The sequence below is a fragment of the Podarcis tiliguerta genome (genome assembly GCF_965153285.1).
Source record: "Podarcis tiliguerta genome assembly, chromosome: 4".
Lineage (NCBI taxonomy): Eukaryota > Metazoa > Chordata > Lepidosauria > Squamata > Lacertidae > Podarcis > Podarcis tiliguerta.
The window spans coordinates 8021506-8040805 of record NC_139537.1 but is presented as its reverse complement, the minus strand read 5'-3'; the positions used below and the strand labels follow the sequence as shown (position 1 = coordinate 8040805).

At 48.5% G+C, this 19300-nt stretch overlaps 1 protein-coding gene across 1 annotated transcript in view; it reads left to right on the top strand.

Moving 5' to 3' along the window:
• Nucleotides 1-19300, top strand: part of WNT11 (Wnt family member 11) — a 72802-nt gene that overhangs the window by 47253 nt on the left and 6249 nt on the right. The gene's annotated exons all lie outside the window — the stretch shown is intronic.

Sequence of the window (19300 nt, the reverse complement as noted above, 5' to 3'; positions counted from 1 at the left end):
TAAGCTCCACCCAATTACCCGAAGGTACTCTTCTTACCTCTAGAAAGGACACTTCCTTCCGTTGTGCCTTTGGAAGAAAGTCTTGGAGCTCAGGGAAGGAGGGCTCCTTTCTGTTTGCCAAGACTTTCATGCAATGGCTTTTAAAAGTATGAAGAGGCCTTCCCTTCTCCTGCTTTCCCCATCCAATTGCAGCACTGTGGTGGGGAGAACCACTTCTGATTGGCAGAAGTGTGGGGGATCTGAACGGGTGTGAGTGAGAGTGGGCACCTGCCTGTCCAAACGTGTGGGCATTGAGTGTCTGGTCTGTATGTGCATCCAGAAGAGTCCTGCTGGATCAGTCCAAAGTTGTGCGCCGGGTACACGCAGGTTTCAGCACCTGCTGCCTAGTAGTTTCAGCACCACGGATAGTTCCCCGTGAGCCACGTTGCTCTGACCAAGGCTGGAGGTCAGCTGAGGCCCTTATGAGACCCTTCTTCCTAAGCTCCACCCAATTACCCGAAATATTAGGGCTCTTAAGAACCAATCTTCTGGCCTACACGCAGTCACTTCTTCGACATACTGTGGTCTCCCACTTGCCATGCTGCCTGAGCTATTGGTCAGGTGTGGAACAGGTAACACAGGCTCCGTTTCCTCCTCCTCTGAGCTCAAGGCCATGATACCTGAGATCCTAGGAGCCACTGCCAGTCAGAGTAGACCATGCTTGGCTAGTTGAATATAGTATGACATTGTGTAAGGTGGTTTCCTGTTTTTCCATGCTGAATCAGGCTCTGTGGCTGAGACCGAGGCCACGCCTTACAGTTTAAAGCACTGCTATACCACTTTTACAGTCATGGCTTCCCCCAAAGAATCCTGGGAACTGTAGATAGAAAGACTTATGCTACACTAGAGAGGCCAAGGATCTGACTCTATCTAAGGCAGTTTCTGTTGGGATATTTCCGTTCCACCTTAAAAGGGAGCAGGATGTTTGTGTCACAGCCTGCGTATTTCCTGTCTCACAGGATGTTTCTGTTGTGTCTTTTGCTTTCGATTCTCTCTCACTGCCGGAATCTCATGCAGGCAGTCATGGCTTTTCATTGTTCTGATCAACACTGAATAAACCTCTAAATAATGCTCTCCTGTGTGCATCTTCCGTTGTGCAAATCTGCTGATAGAGCGTGCAAGAGCTCTGGATCTTTGGGAAGCTATTTCTGGAGCTCCTGTCGCTAATTGCTGATACTGCGTGTCTACGGGAGATTGATGGATGTCCGGAGACGACGTGGAGTCAAGATGGACTTTATCTCTCTGGCAGTATCTCCCAACAACAAGGTTTCGGGCCCAGATAAACAGCATTTACAGGAGAGTAAGACTGCGACAGACTGCTGAGGTATGTGTGGGAAAGCGAAAGTAAGGCTTTTCGTTGCCGCGGCAGAGTGCCTTTGATGTCCGGCTGGCTTAATTGGCCTGGGAGTCGAGCCAAAGGCTTCGTGATTTATGGGCAGCCAAGATAAGAAGCTCCTGAAGTTGAAAAGGGCTCGGCTAGAGTGAAAAGCTGGGATGGAGTCTTTCCAAGCTTCTCAAGCTGCTTCTGAAGCTGCTGTTGAGTGCCCAAAGCTAAATCGGCAAAATTATGATGCCTGGGCTGTGTGGTGTGAAAGTCTACTGCGTCAGTTTGGAGTGTGGCATACTGTGAGTGAGGCCCCTCCAGTTCCTCTGACAGAGAGATGGAAGACCCAAGATTCAAGGGCCATAGACATAATAGTCTTGTCCGTCTCTCTGGAGGAAATTGCCACGCTAGCTGGCAACACCACTGCTCGTGGGATGTGGAATGCTTTGAAGCTGGCCCATCTACCAGTCAACCCAGCCCAGAGTTTGACTGCATCGGAGGTCCTGGCTGTTTCCCGGAATGCAAGTCAATGCAGGGATGCCGTGGGCACCGGTTGCAAGCTGCAGGGGGAGCTGACTGTGATGTCATCCCAGGCAGCATTCCAGCCTCCAGGGGGAGCCAAGGAGTTGGCAGCTGAGAGCTCTGTTTCTCGTGGGAACCAAGGTCATCGCCTCTGCAGAGGCCGGAAGGCCAGAGGTAAACAGAGACAGATGCCTGCAGATGGCCAGGAGCAGAAGGGGGGTGAAGAGCCCACGCCAGTGGAAAACAAGGCTTTGTTTGCTGGCACAGCTTCACCAAAGGCTAAAGGCAAGCCTCATGGCCAGGAGCAGGGGGGCAAGCAGTTTAAGCCCATGCCGGTGGAAAACAAGGTAATGCTTGCCAGAAAAGCTGCTCCAAAGGCCCAGCCCCGATTTATTGTTGATTCTGGGGCCAGCCGCCATCTAGCAAAAGATAAGCATCTCTTTATCTCCTTCAAACCTCAAGAAGGTGAGATCCACCTGGCTGACGGAAGGACGTTGCAGATCGCAGGAGAAGGGACTGTGAAACTTGCAAGTCTGCATACTACCATCAGAAATGTACTTTATGTTCCAGGTGCTGTGAACAATTTGCTCAGTGTCCCACAGCTGATTGGGCGTGGTTTTCAGGTTTCCTTCAAGAGGAGCGGCTGTGTCATCAGGAAAGGCAAAGAGGACATTTTGCATGCAAAGTTTATGGATGGCTTGTTCTGTATAACTTATGATGACAATGCTGTTGCTGTGTCAAATGTTGATTCTTGTTGTGTTGCACAAACTAACAAGGTTCTTCATGCAGGATGTGTTCATGAAGCACACAGAAGATTTTGTCACATGTCTTGGCAGGCGCTGGCCAAGATGCCGGAACTGGTTGAGGGTTTGAACATCAAACCCTGTAAGTTTCACACGAAATGTGTATCTTGTGCAGAGAACAAGGTGAAGGTTGCTCCAAAAGGCAAGGAGTCTAGCAGGCAGGCTTCCAAACCCTACCAGCTTGTTCACGCAGACCTGGTTGGTCCACTTGCGCCCTCTTTGGGTGGAGCAAGGTACTTCATGGTTCTAATTGATTCTTTTTCCAGGTACATTCATGTGTTTATGCTTGAGCAGAAATCGCAAGCGTTGCCTAGGTTCAAGGCATTCTGTGCTTGGTTGGAGAATGTTCACAGTAAACGCATCGGCTGTCTGTTTACTGATCGAGGCGGGCAATTCACTTCTCAGCAGTTTGAAGCTTTCCTGACTGAGAAGGGAATTAAGCATAGCCTCTCAAGTCCTGGATCCCCATGGGAGGTTTGTGAGCAAGCAAAGCAAACATTGCTTCAAGGCATTAAAACCTTGTTGCATGATGCCAATCTCCCTGAGAAGTTTTGGGGGGAGTCTCTGTCAACGTATGTTTACACGTTTAATCGCAGATTGTCATCACCTATTGGTTGTACTCCCTACGAGAAGATGTTTGGTAAGAAACCAAATGTCAAGCACATGAGAATCTTTAGTTCTGACATGTGGGTACACACCCCACAAAGCAACAAGCTTGGGAAGCGTGGGGCACATGGTTTGTTCATGGGGTACGACAAAGGTGCATACAGGGTATGGATGACTGACTCTAAGTCCATTAAGTTCACGAGGAGTGTTGAGTACAATCCTAAATGGGGGGAAAATGTGGGAATTTTCCAGAGTTACCCAGAGGAGGATGAAGGTGATGTGAAAAAAGCAGATGATGCTAAAGAAGCTGAGGAAGCTGATGATGATGATGATGATGATGATCAGAGTTCGGATTCCAGTTCAGTGGGCGGCGCTGCTGCTGATGTCAGTGACAGTGATGACACAGCAGACTTCAAGAGCGCAAAGGCCTCAGTCAGACCATCTGATGCGTCTGACAATGAACTGGAAGAACCACTGTTCACCATTGGTCGTTTTTCTCCCAAGAAGGAGGAGATGAGTCCAGAAGACTTGCGTCTAGTACGCAGATCTGAAAGGGCTACGAAGGGCAGACCTCCAAAGAGATTTGCTGATGAGTTTGCTAAGACAGCAACTGCTGTTCTTAGTAGCTCAGAGAAGGTGTGGGAACCTTCAAGCTTCAAAGAGGTTCAGGAGTTAACCTCTAAAGATGCTGAGCCTTGGCTTGATGCCATGAAGGCTGAAGTTGATTCCTTGAACAGGAACCAAACTTGGGAATTGGTACCGGTAGTCCCAGGAATGAGACTGGTTGGCAGCAAATGGGTCTTCAAGGCCAAGACAGACCAGAATGGCAAGGTTGTCAGACACAAAGCCAGATTGGTTGCCAGAGGTTTTTCACAGGTACCAGGACAGGATTACCACGAGACCTACTCACCCACCGTCAAATATGAGAGCATTCGACTGATGCTCAAGATTGCTGCGGAGGAGAAACTGCATGTTTCCCATCATGACATTAATACAGCTTTTTTGTACGGGATTTTGGGGGAGGAGCTGTATATGCTTCCACCTGATGGAATGCAGATACAGAAGGGAATGGTCTGTAAACTGCGGAAATCCATATATGGTCTCAAGCAGAGTGCCAGGTGTTGGAACACAAAACTCAAAGAGACATTGCTTTCTCTAGGTTTTCACCAGGGTGAAGCTGATCCATGTGTGTTTGTCAAGGAGGAGGGGCAAAACAAACTGTATTGTTTATGTTTTGTTGATGATCTTCTGATGTTCTGGAAGAATCAGGCTTTGTACCAAAGCACCCTAGCTCAGCTGAAGGAGCACTTTGACATGAAAGATCTTGGTGAGGTATCCAACTATCTTTCTCTGCAGGTGGAGAGGGACCAAGCAGGTAATTTTCTGGTGCACCAAACACAGAAAATTGCTGATGTATTAACCAGGTTGAATTTGGTTGATGCAAACCCAGCAGACACACCGATGGTGACAGGTTACCAGGTAGATAGTACTGCTGAAGCGTTTTCTGACACAACGCTGTACAGATGCATTCTAGGCAAGTTGAATTTCATTGCTAGATGCTCAAGACCTGACATAGCTGTAAGCACTAACCTGCTTAGCAGACATGCTAATAATCCTACTGTTCAGGATTGGAAAGCACTGAAGCGCATAGCCCGCTATTTGAAAGGGACTATGCACTACAGGCTGAGGTTCACCAGTCAGAAGACTGGAGGTCTTGAAATCTTTGCTGATGCAAGTTTTGGAAGTGACACCACGGATGGTACAAGCACTTCTGGAGTATGCTACATGTACAACCACTGTCTGTTTGACTGGCTGTGCAAGAAGCAGACGACAGTGAGCCTAGGTTCCTGTGAAGCAGAACTCAATGCTCTGTCATTTTCACTCATGGATTGTGAATGGTTGATGCAACTGTTTAAGGACATCAGGGTGTCTGTGAAATGTCCTGTACAAGTGTATCAAGACAATAGATCCTGTTTGGCTTTGCTGAACTCAGAGAGTTGCAAGCAAAGAACCAAGTACTTGCAGATTAAGTTACATCGTGCAAGAGAGTGTATTCAGAAAGGACTCATTCAGGTGTCCTACATGGCAGGAAATGAAATTCCTGCTGATCTGTTGTCGAAGGTTGTTAACAGAGAACAACTTAAGGTTTATGCACAAAGGTTGCAGTTGGGTTGAACCACAGGTACTACAGGTTACACGGAAAGGGGGAGGATGTTGGGATATTTCCGTTCCACCTTAAAAGGGAGCAGGATGTTTGTGTCACAGCCTGCGTATTTCCTGTCTCACAGGATGTTTCTGTTGTGTCTTTTGCTTTCGATTCTCTCTCACTGCCGGAATCTCATGCAGGCAGTCATGGCTTTTCATTGTTCTGATCAACACTGAATAAACCTCTAAATAATGCTCTCCTGTGTGCATCTTCCGTTGTGCAAATCTGCTGATAGAGCGTGCAAGAGCTCTGGATCTTTGGGAAGCTATTTCTGGAGCTCCTGTCGCTAATTGCTGATACTGCGTGTCTACGGGAGATTGATGGATGTCCGGAGACGACGTGGAGTCAAGATGGACTTTATCTCTCTGGCAGTATCTCCCAACAACAGTTTCCACCATCTCCATGTTACTGCCCTCATTCCTCAGCTGTACAGTCTTGTCTTGGTATCCTCTTTTCCATCTGGAAGATCCACTGCCAGACAAATGACCTGTGGCCGTGGCAAAACAAAAGGGCTTGTGTTTGGGGATTGGAGAACCCAAAAGTCAGCTCTCCAACTGGCCTGGAGATGACCCAACACCGTTGACATCCAAAGTGCTTTGGATTTGTACAGGGAGGTTATCCAAGATCCCTCGGCACACGTTTATTTGTTTTTAAAGCCGTATCCTGGTTGAATTCCCACTCAAAGCATTGAATTTCTGCCTTTCAGAATTGTCCAGTTGGACACAACCACATTTTTAATAATTGTCTGCTTTCCCCCCCTCCTTCCCTCCTCGTTCTTGCCGTCTTGAGTTGCTGCCTTCAGTCAGCCAGGCAATATTGCTGCGCTCAGTTAAACAGTGGCTGCTCTTTGCTCTGAAAATCTTTGCTCAACATATTCCTTTAATTTTTGCGGAGTTATTGTTTTGTTGTTGTTGTTGTTGTTGATGATGATGATGATGATGATTTAGAATCATAGAATCATAGAGTTGGAAGAGACCACAAGGGTCATCGAGTCCAACCCCCTGCCAAGCAGGAAACACCATCAGAGCACTCCTGACATATGGTTGTCAAGCCTCTGCTTAAAGACCTCCAAAGAAGGAGACTCCACCACACTCCTTGGCAGCAAATTCCACTGTCGAACAGCTCTTACTGTCAGGAAGTTCTTCCTAATGTTTAGGTGGAATCTTCTTTCTTGTAGTTTGGATCCATTGCTCCGTGTCCGCTTCTCTGGAGCAGCAGAAAACAACCTTTCTCCGTCCTCTATGTGACATCCTTTTATATATTTGAACATGGCTATCATATCACCCCTTAACCTCCTCTTCTCCAGGCTAAACATGCCCAGCTCCCTTAGCCGTTCCTCATAAGGCATCGTTTCCAGGCCTTTGACCATTTTGATTTATTTGTACCCCGTCCATCCGGCTGGGTTTCCCCAGCCACTCTGGGAGGCTCCCAACAGAATATTAAAAACACGATAAACCATCAAACATTGGAAACTTCCCTAAACAGGTCTGCCTTCAGATGTCTTCTAAAAGTCAGATAGTTGTTTATTTCCTTGACATCTGATGGGAGGGAGGGCGCCACCACCAAGAAGGCCCTCTGCCTGGTTTCCTGCAACCTCACTTCTCGCAGTGAGGGAACTGCCAGAAGGCCCTCGGAGCTGGCCCTCAGTGTCCGGGCTGAACGATGGGGGTGGAGACACTCCTTCAGGTCTACTGGGCAGAGGCCGTTTAGGGCTTTAAAGGTCAGCACCAACACTTTGAACTGTGCTTGGAAACATAGTGGGAGCCAAGGTAGGTCTTTCAGGACCGGTGTTATGTGGTCTCGGCGGCCGCTCGCAGTCACCAGTCTAGCTGCCACATTCTGAATTAGTTGCAGTTTCTGGGTCCCCTTCAAAGGTAGCCCCACGTAGAGCGCATTGCAGTAGTCCAGGCAGGAGATAACTAGAGCATGCACCACTCTGGCAAGACAGTCCGCGGGCAGGTAGGGTCTCATCCTGCGTGCCAGGTGGAGTTGGTAGACAGCTGCCCGGGATACAGAATTGACCTGCGCCTCCATGGACAGCTGTGAGTCCAAAATGACTCCCAGGCTGTGCACCTAGTCCTTCAGGGGCACAGTTACCCCATGCAGGACCAGGGAGTCCTCCACACCAGCCCGCCCCCTGTCCCCCAAAAACAGAACTTCTGTCTTGTCAGGATTCAACCTCAATCTATTAGCCGCCATCAGTCTGCGGGCAGGTAGGGTCCCAGCCTGCGTACCAGGTGATGACCTATGAGAGCCAGTGTGGTGTAGTGGTTAAGAGCGGTGGACTCGTAATCTGGGGAACCAGGTTCGCGTCTCTGCTCCTCCACATGCAGCTGCTGGGTGACCTTGGGCCAGTCACACTTCTCTGAAGTCTCTCAGCCCCACTCACCTCACAGAGTGTTTGTTGTGGGGGAGGAAGGGAAAGGAGAATGTTAGCCGCTTTGAGACTCCTGAAGGGGAGTGAAAGGCGGGATATCAAATCCAAACTCTTCTTCTTCTTCTATGCCCAACTCTAGTCCTCACAAACTGGGGCTGTAGCTCAGTGCGAGAGCATCTGCGCTGCATGAAGAAGATCCCCGGATCAATCTCCACTGGCACCTCCAGGCTTGGAATGTCCCCAGTCTGAAACCCCGGAGAGCCTCTGCCAGTCAGTGTAGGCAAGCCTGAGCTCAATGGACCAAAGTCTCGCTCCATTTAAGGCAGTTTCCTATGGTCTTATAAGGGAGCAGAGACTTTTCATGCAGGAGCCAAAGGCGTTATGGAATCTCTGTGTGTGGGGGTGTGTGAAAATATATGAAATATAGTTCACACTTCCCACACATAAAGAAGTGTAATGCTCATATGGACCTCTTCCAAATAGCTTTATAAGGCCCCAGGGGCATCTATAATATTATGCGCTGTTTGAGCTTCCACGTTTGGAAGATCCCACTGCTGCTGCCTTTTAAAACCGATCTGTTGGGCCGAAAGCGCTTTCTCGGAAGGTGTGCATCCTTCTGGCTGCCCACCAGCCTCCCCAGCAATAATGCGTTCCCATTTCATCCATTCACACTCGCTTGCTCTCTACTGGCAGAGGAAGAAGAAAAGACACTTTCCCTTTCAAGTTGGAGCAGGGATCAGCAAACCAGAGGTGCCGGGAAGGCGATGTCGCCAGGACAAGCCTCTCTTTCCCCCTCCTTCCCGCTTTCCCCTCCTCTGAGAACATTAGTGGATTAACTGGTGCTATTAATGGATTTATGTACTCAAGAATGGACTCCGGGCAGTGCTGCTATGAATTGGATTCTCTTAGGTGTATCTGGGCTGTGGGTTGCGCTACAGAAGTCTATCAATGCCTATTAGTTGTGGTCCAATGGAACCTCCAGGCTCAGGGGTAGTCTACCACCATATCAACTGCTGCTACCTGCAGCCTCCTTTCCCTGTCCCTGGATTCCCAAGCATGTTGCTCCATCTCAGAGAAAAGGATCCAGGGGGCCTCTTGGGCTTGCCGATCAGAAGGTCGGCGGTTCAAATCCCTGCAATGGAGTGAGCTCCCTTTGCTCTGACCCTGCTCCTGCCAACCTAGCAGTTCGAAAGCACACCAGTGCAAGTAGATAATTGGTACCGCTGTGGCAGGAAGGTAAACGTCATTTCCGTGCACTCTGGTTTCCATCACGGTGTCCCATTGCACCAGAAGCGGTTTATTCCTGCTGGCCACATGACCCGGAAAGCTGTCTGTGGACAAACACCGGCTCCCTCGGCCTGGAAGCGAGATGAGCGCCGCAACCCCATAGTCGCCTTTGACTGGACTTAACCATGCAGGGGTCCTTTACCTTTTACCCTTTTTACCTAAGCCAGGGGTGAGGAACTTTTCTTAAAGTGAGAGCCGCCTTGCCTTCTGGGAGCCATGTGCCAGTGGCAAAAGTGGGTGGAGCCGTGAATGTAAATTTTACCTCTGCACAATAAGATTGATGTCTCTGCCCTCCAGCCAGATAAGCAGACAGCGTTCAACAAACCAGGCAAACATACTTAAGGAGGAGTCAAAGCAGAGGCATGAGAGGGTGTGGCTTGGGGAGAGTCTTGAGGGCCAGACAGAGAGATTGAAGGGCCGCATTGAGCCTGAGTTTCTCCATCTCTGTCCTAATGATAGGGAAGCGCTGCCATATTTAATGGAATTTGGAGCTGTGAGTCCAGCACTATGCGTGCAATGTTTTCTGACTAAAATTGTCCACAATTCCTGCTTGTATGAAACCTACAAGTACAAAAGCAGAGCAGCACACAAGAAGCTCATAAACTGCCCCCCAGTTCACACATTAGACTTTGACCCAGCTGCCACGCATCCAGAAGCCTCTGGGTGACTGTAGTGGCATCAGAATGGGAGTTACAGGCATCCACACAGAGCCCTCTCACTTGCTCATTCAAACCAGCAGATCAATTCCTTTAGGTAAAAGGTAAAGGGGCCCCTGACATTTAGGTCCAGCTGTGGATGACACTGGGGTTGCGGTGCTCATCACGCTTTACTGGCCGAGGGAGCCGGCGTACAGCTTCCGGGTCATGTGGCCAGCATGACTAAGCCGCTTCTGGCGAACCAGAGCAGCGCACGAAAACGCTGTTTACCTTCCCGCCAGAGTGGTACCTATTTATCTACTTGCACTTTGACATGCTTTTGAACTGCTAGGTTGGCAGGAGCAGGAACCGAGCAACGGGAGCTCACCCTGTGGCGGGGATTCAAACTGTTGACCTTCTGATCGGCAAGCCCTAGGCTTGGTGGTTTAGACCACAGAGCCAAACACTGAAAGCAGGAGTTGTGACGCTGAAAAGGTGGACCACCTGTAGCTCTAAATTCTGACAGCTGTTTCTACAGTCACCTGGAGGCGGCTGCTGCTGCTGCTCCTCCTCCTCCTCCTTCTTCTTCTTCTTCTTCTTCTCACTCATAGCCAAGTAAGATTGTCTTCCATGAACATGATTTTAACTATGAGACCATAAGTGACTGTGGAGGCCACTTCTGGATCCACACATCCATCCACAGTGTTGACGTTGGTTTCTGGGCGGGAGTTGATCACGGTGTGGATTCGCCAAGCGTGCCTTCCTCTTGGCACGTTTCTCCCTTGTGTCCTGAGTTCGAGTGTCTTCATGACACCTTTGGTAAAGGCTGTTCTCCAACTGGAGCACTTGCAGACCAGCGTTTCCCAGTTGTCAGTGTTTATACTACATTTTTTAGATTTGCCTTGAGACAGTCTTTAAACCATTTTTGTTGACCACCAGCATTAAACTTTCCATTTTTAAGTTCAGAATAGAGTAGTTGCTTTGGAAGACGATCATCAGGCATCCGCACAACATGACCAGTCCAACGAAGTTGATGTTGAAGAATCATTGCTTCAACATGGGTGATCTTTGCTTCTTCCAGTACACTGGCATTAGTTCGCCTGTCTTCCAGTTTGAAAACTTCTCTGAATTTCTGTATGACTTCCCCTTTTATAACCAGGAAACCCCTGGAGGTTGGAAGTTGATTGCCCAAACTGAGATCTCTACATAACACATATCCAAAAGAATGGTTGCTGTAGCTTAGCGGTGTAAGATCTGCTTTGTACACAGGAGGTGCTCAGTTCAGTCCTCAGGTGGGGCTTGGGGTGTCCCCTGCCTGAAATCCTGGAAAGCTGCTGCCAGCCTGTGTAGCCAATACTGAGTCAAATGGACCAATGGTCTGACTCAGTTTAAGGCAGCTATCTGTGCAGAACAAGGCAACCCACTGCTTGCATGCATCTAGTTAAATGCTTTGTAATATTGCAGGTAGCCGGTAGTAGTTGATTCCATCATTGCTTCTGTCCCTTTATTAAAAGCCCCTTTAGAAAAGAAACAAAAATGTATGGAGGCATAAAAGATAACTTTGTTTTCTCCAGAACCATGCTATGAGTTCCATATCTGGGATGGACTTTCCAGGAATGCATAATGCAGACCTTATTGTCTGGAGCAGCTCAGATGCTTAACATGCTCAGAAAGAGCTGATAAGCTATCTGTCCAATGCTTTTACTAGCAGATTTAAGCTTCCCTCTCTCACTCATGGAAATAGGAACCCACATCTTCAATCTCTGGTGTGCTCGGCTGTTTGCGGTTTGCAGAATTGGTGGCTTTGTACTTCTGGAAGCGATGCTTAACAAATAAGTGCCTGTGGTCTGTCCCGTATAGAAGTGTAGGGCTTCCAGACTATTGCTGTTTTCGGGTGGGATTCCATCACATCCAGATAAATTGCCCTGTTGTATTTTATAGGGTGGTCTTGTGCAACAAACCTGCTCGCCCCCCCCCAAAGTGCGCTGGAAATGCATTGGGGAGTGTGGGATCACACTTATTTTGATGCAACGTCATCTAGTGTCCCTGCTAGCACATCAGAACAGATAGGCATCATCATCTAAGCTCCCTGCCCAGGGCTGGATTAAGGCCTTGAGAGGCCCCAAGCGGTGCAAAGATTCTGGTGCCCTCCATGTAATTTGTAATAAATTTATGAAGCATTACTAAAAACAGGGGAACAGTGCGTAGTGAAGCCTCAGGAAGCCCAACAAGCTCTCTGCCTTACTTGAATTTCATAGAATCATAGGAATTGTTTAGATGGAAGGTCCCCTGAGCAGTGCCAGATTTACGTATAAGCTAAACATGCCATAGCTTAGGGTCCCACTCTCTTGGGGCCCCCCAAAAAAATTTAAAGGGGGAAAAACTGGATGTACATTTCCAAAATATAAGATAAAAAACAAATAAAATAAAACCTACATACAGCAAAGCCACTCCCGACATAAGGAGGGGGGGTGTTGCGGGCTCAAGCCCCCACCTACATTCTCGCGGGGCTGGCTGCAGCCCCGCGGGACTCAGGGATTTCCCAGGGTCATTATTATTCATCACCCACAGCGGCCAGCCAATTGGCTGGCAGTAGGGGCGGGCATACTGGGGGGCACTTAAGGTCGGGGCAGCTCTGGCTCGCCCCTTTCTTTCTTTTCAACAGCTGCGGTTTCCCACCCACCCTCCCTTTAGGTTTTCACTCGGACTTTGCTATGGGCTTCGGCTGGTCGCCGCAAGGAGCCTGGTAGGAGTTTTCCCATTTGGCTAATTGGCTGTATTTTGGAAGCCACTTGGTTTTTTCGCCTACCTCGTAGCAAAACGTCACAACACTTTGGTTTTGGCGGTTAGGCATTGGCAGGGGTATTGTTATGCAAATGAGTTGGGGGGGAGGAGCACCATCACCTCCCCCAAGATCTTGAAGGGTAGTTCGTTAAAGGACTCCGGGGGGCGTCGCCTCGCCCGAAACCTATGGAGGCTAGGGCCTAAAGCGCGCTCCTGAGCGGTAACCCCTCGGGGAGCGCCTAAGGATGTGCATCTCGGGGGCTCTCCCTGTTGGTGCTTAACCCTTCCCGGTTCTATGCTGTTTAGTCTGATAGGGCCAATGCCTAAAGCCAATACCGCTCTTACCTGTAAACAATAAAGTTGTGGCCATTTACGCCCATTTACGCCCATTAACCTAAATTCTGGTGTCCAGTGTCTTTATTTCATCTGGAGGAGGGGGCGGGAATTGCCACGCAACAGTGTTTTGTGTTGTGCAGGCTCCTTTGATGTAAGTCATGGGCCCCGCCTGCTAGCCTGCTCCCTAAAATATCACCAGTTTGCTCCTTTCTATATATAGGGTGCCTACATTCTGATACCTATTAGGTCCATAAATTGTTGTTGTTTAGTCATTTAGTCATGTCCGACTCTTCGTGACCCCCTGGACCAGAGCACGCCAGGCACTCCTGTCTTCCACTGCCTCCCGCAGTTTGGTCAAACTCATGCTGGTAGCTTCGAGAACACTGTCCAACCATCTCGTCCTCTGTCGTCCCCTTCTCCTTGTGCCCTCCATCTTTCCCAACACCAGGGTCTTTTCCAGGGAGTCTTCTCTTCTCATGAGGTGGCCAAAGTCTTGGAGCCTCAGCCTCAGGATCTATCCTTCCAGTGAGCACTCAGGGCTGATTTCCTTCAGAATGGAGAGGTTTGATCTTCTTGCAGTCCATGGGACTCTCAAGAGTCTCCTCCAGCACAATAATTCAAAAGCATCAATTCTTCAGTGATCAGCCTTCTTTAGGGTCCAGCTCTCACCATGTAGCATATATTCAACACAAAAAACAGCAACAATTTGTTGTTGACAAAGGGCAGCTGGACATATAAAGGGCCCCGTTACCTTCAGTAGCTTAGGGCCTCATCAAACCTATTTCCGGGCCTGCCCCCGAGGGTTGTCTAGTCCCCTGCAATGCAGGAATGTGTAGGTGGCCTGTATAGGGATAAAACCCACAACCTGGAAGTTATCAGCACCACGCTCTAATCAGCTGAGCTAACTTGTGGGTTTTTAACCAGCCAGGCATCAACAGTGTGTGGCTGATACTGCATGAGCTGAACGTGCATCAGATGTGATCACGCTGTAAAAAAAGCTAAAGGGACCCCTGACCATTAGGTCCAGTCGCGGACGACTCTGGGGTTGTGGCGCACATCTCGCTTTATTGGCCGAGGGAGCCAGTGTACAGCTTCCGGGTCATGTGGCCAGCATGACTAAGCCGCTTCTGGCAAACCAGAGCAGCGCACGGAAACGCCGTTTACCTTCCCACCATAGTGGTACCTATTTATCTACTTGCACTTTGATGTGCTTTTGAACTGCTAGGTTGGCAGGAGCAGGGACCGAAAAACAGGAGCTCACCCCGTCGTGGGGATTCAAACCACCAACCTTCTGATCGGCAAGTCCCAGGCTCTGTGATTTAACCCACAGCGCCACCCGCGTCCCTGTGATCACGCTGTAATAAATAGCAAATAAATAACCCACCTTACGTGCTGCAAGTTCCAAGGTCAGTCCCTTGCACCTGTGTTCCAAAGGAGAGTTGCCGGCAAGGTAATCTGAAACAACGCTCTGAATTGGTACCTTCATGTGATTTAGAAACCCAAAATCTCTGCTGCATCCATTGTTTCCCCCAATGGTCTTGTAAAGTGGAACTGGAAAGAAGGAGGAACTCGAGGGTGGGAGAAAATGAATGTGTGGAAAAAGAAGCAGAAGCGAAGATGGGGAACTTCTCTCGCGTCCCGTCAATTGTGTTTTGATCACTTAACAGGATGATGGGGATAATTAGGGAGAATGTTCCATTGTCTATGACTTTATGCATACAGTTGCATCATGCGCCGCAGGGAACAATTTCACGCCAGCAGGTGGATGCATTGGTTAACTGAAGAGGATGTGTCCATTTTGACCTAACGATCATTCCTCAATTAGCATCCTCCCCCTACGGGTGAATTCCTGGGGGGAGTCAAATGACCGAAACAGGTCTATGTAAAACGCTCACCCCACCCACCCAAATGAGGGCACGGTGATGCTTAGAAAGCTTTAAGTGGAAACCTGGGACTCGTTCTTAGTTATCCTGGGGCCATTTTGGAAAAAGAAAGCCTGTTTTCGTTTATGCTCTTTCTTTCCTTCCTCTTTTTCAACAACAACAAAAATGTTGAAACTGGAAGCGGTCCTGAACCAAAGTCCTGAAAACTAAACACACCCAAGCTTTAGGGAGCATTCGTAGCTTGAATCTGGAGTTCCTGCTAATGTGCCCTGCCCTCTTGGATTCTCCCAGAACCCTCCCAGATTCCGCAAATGGCCAAATTGCAGAAGGCCTAGATGGGAACCAATAGTTTTAAACTGCATAGAATTGGTGCGCGATTCTACATCTTGAGAATTACGTTTCCAATGGGCCAGCGCTATTGTGTAGATAGATCTCTCCTCATGATTATCTCTGCCGTGGTTTTGCTAAGCAAAAGAAATACAACCTGGAGAGGAAGATAAATCTTGACAGGAACCGGTTTGCGAAACAGCTCCGCCGATTTATGAGCGCCGGGGAGAAAAGATGGTTTCTATTCAGCTTTGGGGATGGAACCTCCTTGTAAGGAAAACCCTGTTTAACCTTATCTTTTAAATGAGGCCCTTTGAGTTGCCTAACACCAGCCTCCCACCTTCTTCCTAAAACACTCAGCGACAGTTTTGAAATAAGCGGTAAATGATACCAGACTAGGATGCAGTTAATGGAAAGGGAAATAGGGGAAAGAATAAAATACAAAGCAGGGATATCTCTGCCTTTCACTGGGAAGGGTGAAACAACTTAGGTTTCCAAAAAATAAATAAATCAGTTGATTCAATTCTCTATGAAATGAGCAATTACTTGGAAAGCGAAATGGCTCTCTTTCCCCCATCCCTTTTAGATTAGTGAGCTCTGGTTTGGTTTGTGGAAGAGCTATGGGGAAGCGCCAAAGCCAGGGATGTAAGGAGGTAGTGATTTTCATATTGCCCTATGTTCATCGCAATCTGCACTTTCTGTTCTGCTACAGTTTTGCTTCTACTAAAACCTGCTTCATTCATCGCCCTATCTGCTACGGGCCGTGCATTTTAACAGAAGGCAAACTGTAGAAACATTGCCGAGAAGAGCGTAATTGGTTGTGTGATGTTTGCAGAATAACAACAACAACAACAACAACAACAACAATTTTTTATTTATACCCTGCCCTTCCCAGTTCAGAAATCTTAATTGATGCAACAAAAAACAGCATAAAATACAGTATAAAATGGGAATAACAATAAATTCAAAAATCAATTTAGGGGGGAAATCCATCCAATAAACATTAGATGATCTCCAGGGATAGCTGGCTAAATTAGTCCTATTTGGGCCAGCGAGGAGACCAGGGGAGAATTAGCTGTGGGATCCAGAGTGGGTAATCTAAAAAAAAAGTAGGAATCTCTGGTAGCAGGCGCTTGGGAGTTCTTTTGAAACAGCCATTGGGGTGCCCCTGTCAATCAAAATAAACTACACTGGTGTAAATGGGAAAATAGTTGAATTTGGCACACGGTATTCATCTACGCTCCTTTGTTCTTTGGCATGATCTGATCTTTGCTGCCTGGATAAGTCGAAGACAAGAAGGGAAAGGAGGAGTAAACAAGTTCTGAACAAAGCAGAAGAGTTTGCAGGGCGGTGAAGGGAGAGATGGGTTCTTATCTGGAATACAGATATCAGAAGAGTCAATCTGCCGGCCAGGCTAAAGATCTACCATGCTGTTTTCCACTGCAGAAGAGATGTCTCTTCTGGGAAGCAAATCAGTGCAGGGCATGAGGGCAATGGCAGAAAGAGTGCAGTGTGTTGTTGTTGTTTAGTTGTTTAGTCATGTCCGACTCTTCGTGACCCCCCTGGACCAGAGCACGCCAGGCACTCCTGTCTTCCACTGCCTCCCACAGTTTGGTCAAACTCATGCTGGTAGCTTCGAGAACACTGTCCCACCATCTCGTCCTCTGCCGTCCCCTTCTCCTTGTGCCCTCCATCTTTCCCAACATCAGGGTCTTTTCCAGGGAGTCTTCTCTTCTCATGAGGTGGCCAAAGTCTTGGAGCCTCAGCTTCACGATCTGTCCTTCCAGTGAGCACTCAGGGCTGGTTTCCTTCAGAATTGATAGGTTTGATCTTCTTGCAGTCCATGGGACTCTCAAGAGTCTCCTCCAGCACCAGAATTCAAAAGCATCCATTCTTTGGCGGTCAGCCTTCTTTATGGTCCAGCTCTCACTTCCATACATCACTAGTGGGAAAACCAGAGCTTTAACTATACGGACCTTTGTCGGCAAGGTGATGTCTCTGCTTTTTAAGATGCTGTGTGTCTTAACATCTGCAAAGGAAGCAGATTCAGGGCTGTGGTCCTAGTCTAAACATGAGAAGAACAGAAGGTGAGCCTGTTGGATCAAGCCAATGGTCCATCTAGTCTAGCATCCTGTTGGCCAACCTGATGCCTTCAAGTAGGACCTGAGCTCAAGAACGCTTGTGTTCCTGAACAACTGGTATTCAGAGGCTTAGGGCCTCTAGCAGTGGAAGATAGTCGTGATGACCTCCATGAATTTGTCTAATCCTCTCACACCTTTCACCCCACACTTTTCTCCTACAAATCACACCCTTCCCTGCTGCTGATTTTCTGGCAATCCAGGGGGTTTACAGTCACGAAAGTTCCTCCCGGACCCTCCAGCTACCCCCGCGCGCCTGTTTTCAGCTGTGAACCTTTGCTCCAAATATTTGTCTTCTCGGCTAATTTGTGTAGGAGGGATTGTGCTGAGGTTTGCTGCCGGCGGCCATCCTGGCTCGCAGGGGTGTCTTGTGAGCGACGCCTTTGGTCCAGCACTAGACAAACATGCAGCATGTGGCCGCAAATTGTGGGTTTTTGGCTCCCGGGGGGACGTTCTGCAACGAAGGAGCCGCGCCGAGCCTTCCAGAGATCTGTAAATATTTGCATGCATCTCTTCTCTCCCCCTTAGCCCACCCCACACCCCTGGAAAAAAAAGAAGTGGGTGATGAGAACGGCCGGCTTAAGAGAGCCAGGAAAGGGGAGGGAGGGTTAAACCTGGATAGGAACTCAAATCTGAAATAACAAACAGGAGGCCAGACTGAGTCAGAAATAAATAAAAGGACAGGCCGAGAACGAGATCTCAGCACTTCATTAATCCCATAACTTCTCATAAGCATTACCTCATGAGGAATTTCATATAAATCTCTTCGGATTCATTTCCATCCATTAACCGATGGTCCACGGCGTAGGGTCCAGCAGTCCTCAGCTCATCCACCACCTCGCTTTCCCTCCCCTGCTTCTCGCCAGCCAGATCTCATGTTGAATTACGGCTGCGTCCAAAGCGACGGAGCACGTCAGGCTGCTTTGGAAGCGACGTTGAAGCCGTTTGTAAAGAGAGAGAGAAAAAAACCACAGCTTTTCCACATCCATTGGACCTTGTGTTTATTGGCAGTTGGCACCGTGCAGCTGCAACCAGAAACTGAGCCCAGAATGGTGCTGCTGTGAAGTTTGGATCACGGTTAAGAGGGGGCGATGCATGGCCTTGTGTGGTATTGGGGGGGGGGGTTGCTGGAGGAATGAGATTTAGGGCTTGCCAAAAAATTCTTTGCTTCGGCCAAGTATACCTGAAGGAGCGTCTCCACCCCCATTGTTCTGCCTGGACACTGAGGTCCAGCTCCGAGGGCCTTCTGGCAGTTTCCTATCTGCGAGAAATGAGGTTACAGGGAACCAGGCAGAGGGCCTTCTCGGTGGTGGCGCCCGCCCTATGGAACGCCCTCCCGTCAGATGTCAAGGAAATACAGTGGTACCTCGGGTTACAGACGCTTCAGGTTACAGACTCCGCTAACCCAGAAATAGTACCTCGGGTTAAGAACTTTGCTTCAGGATGAGAACAGAAATCGCACGGCGGCAGCGGGAGGCCCCATTAGCTAAAGTGGTACCTCAGGTTAAGAACAGTTTCAGGTTAAGAACGGACCTCCAGAACGAATTAAGTTCTTAACCCAAGGTACCACTGTATCTGACTTTTAGAAGACATCTGAAGGGAACCCTGTTTAGGGAACTTTGTAATGTTTGAAGTTTTATTCTGTTTCTAATGTTCTGTTGAAAGCTGCCCAGAGTGGCTGGGGAAACCCAGCCAGATGGGCGGGGTAGAAATAATAAATTATTATTATTATTATTATTATTATTATTATTATTATTATTATTATTTATGGGAGGGCCATAGCCCAGTGGTTTGAGCATCTGCTTTGCATGTAGACAGTCCAGATTCAATCCCTAGCATCTCTAGCTAGAAGGGTCAAGCAGAAGGCAGTAAAAGCGCCTCTCTGTCCCTGAGACCCTGAAGAACTGCCAGTGAGACTGGACCAGGAGTAGCCGATACCCAGTTTTTGTAGAGAATTCTGATTCTGTTCACATTTAAAGGACAATCTAAGACCACGTTATCATCACCAAATGTTGCATGGTGGTTCCTGAGGT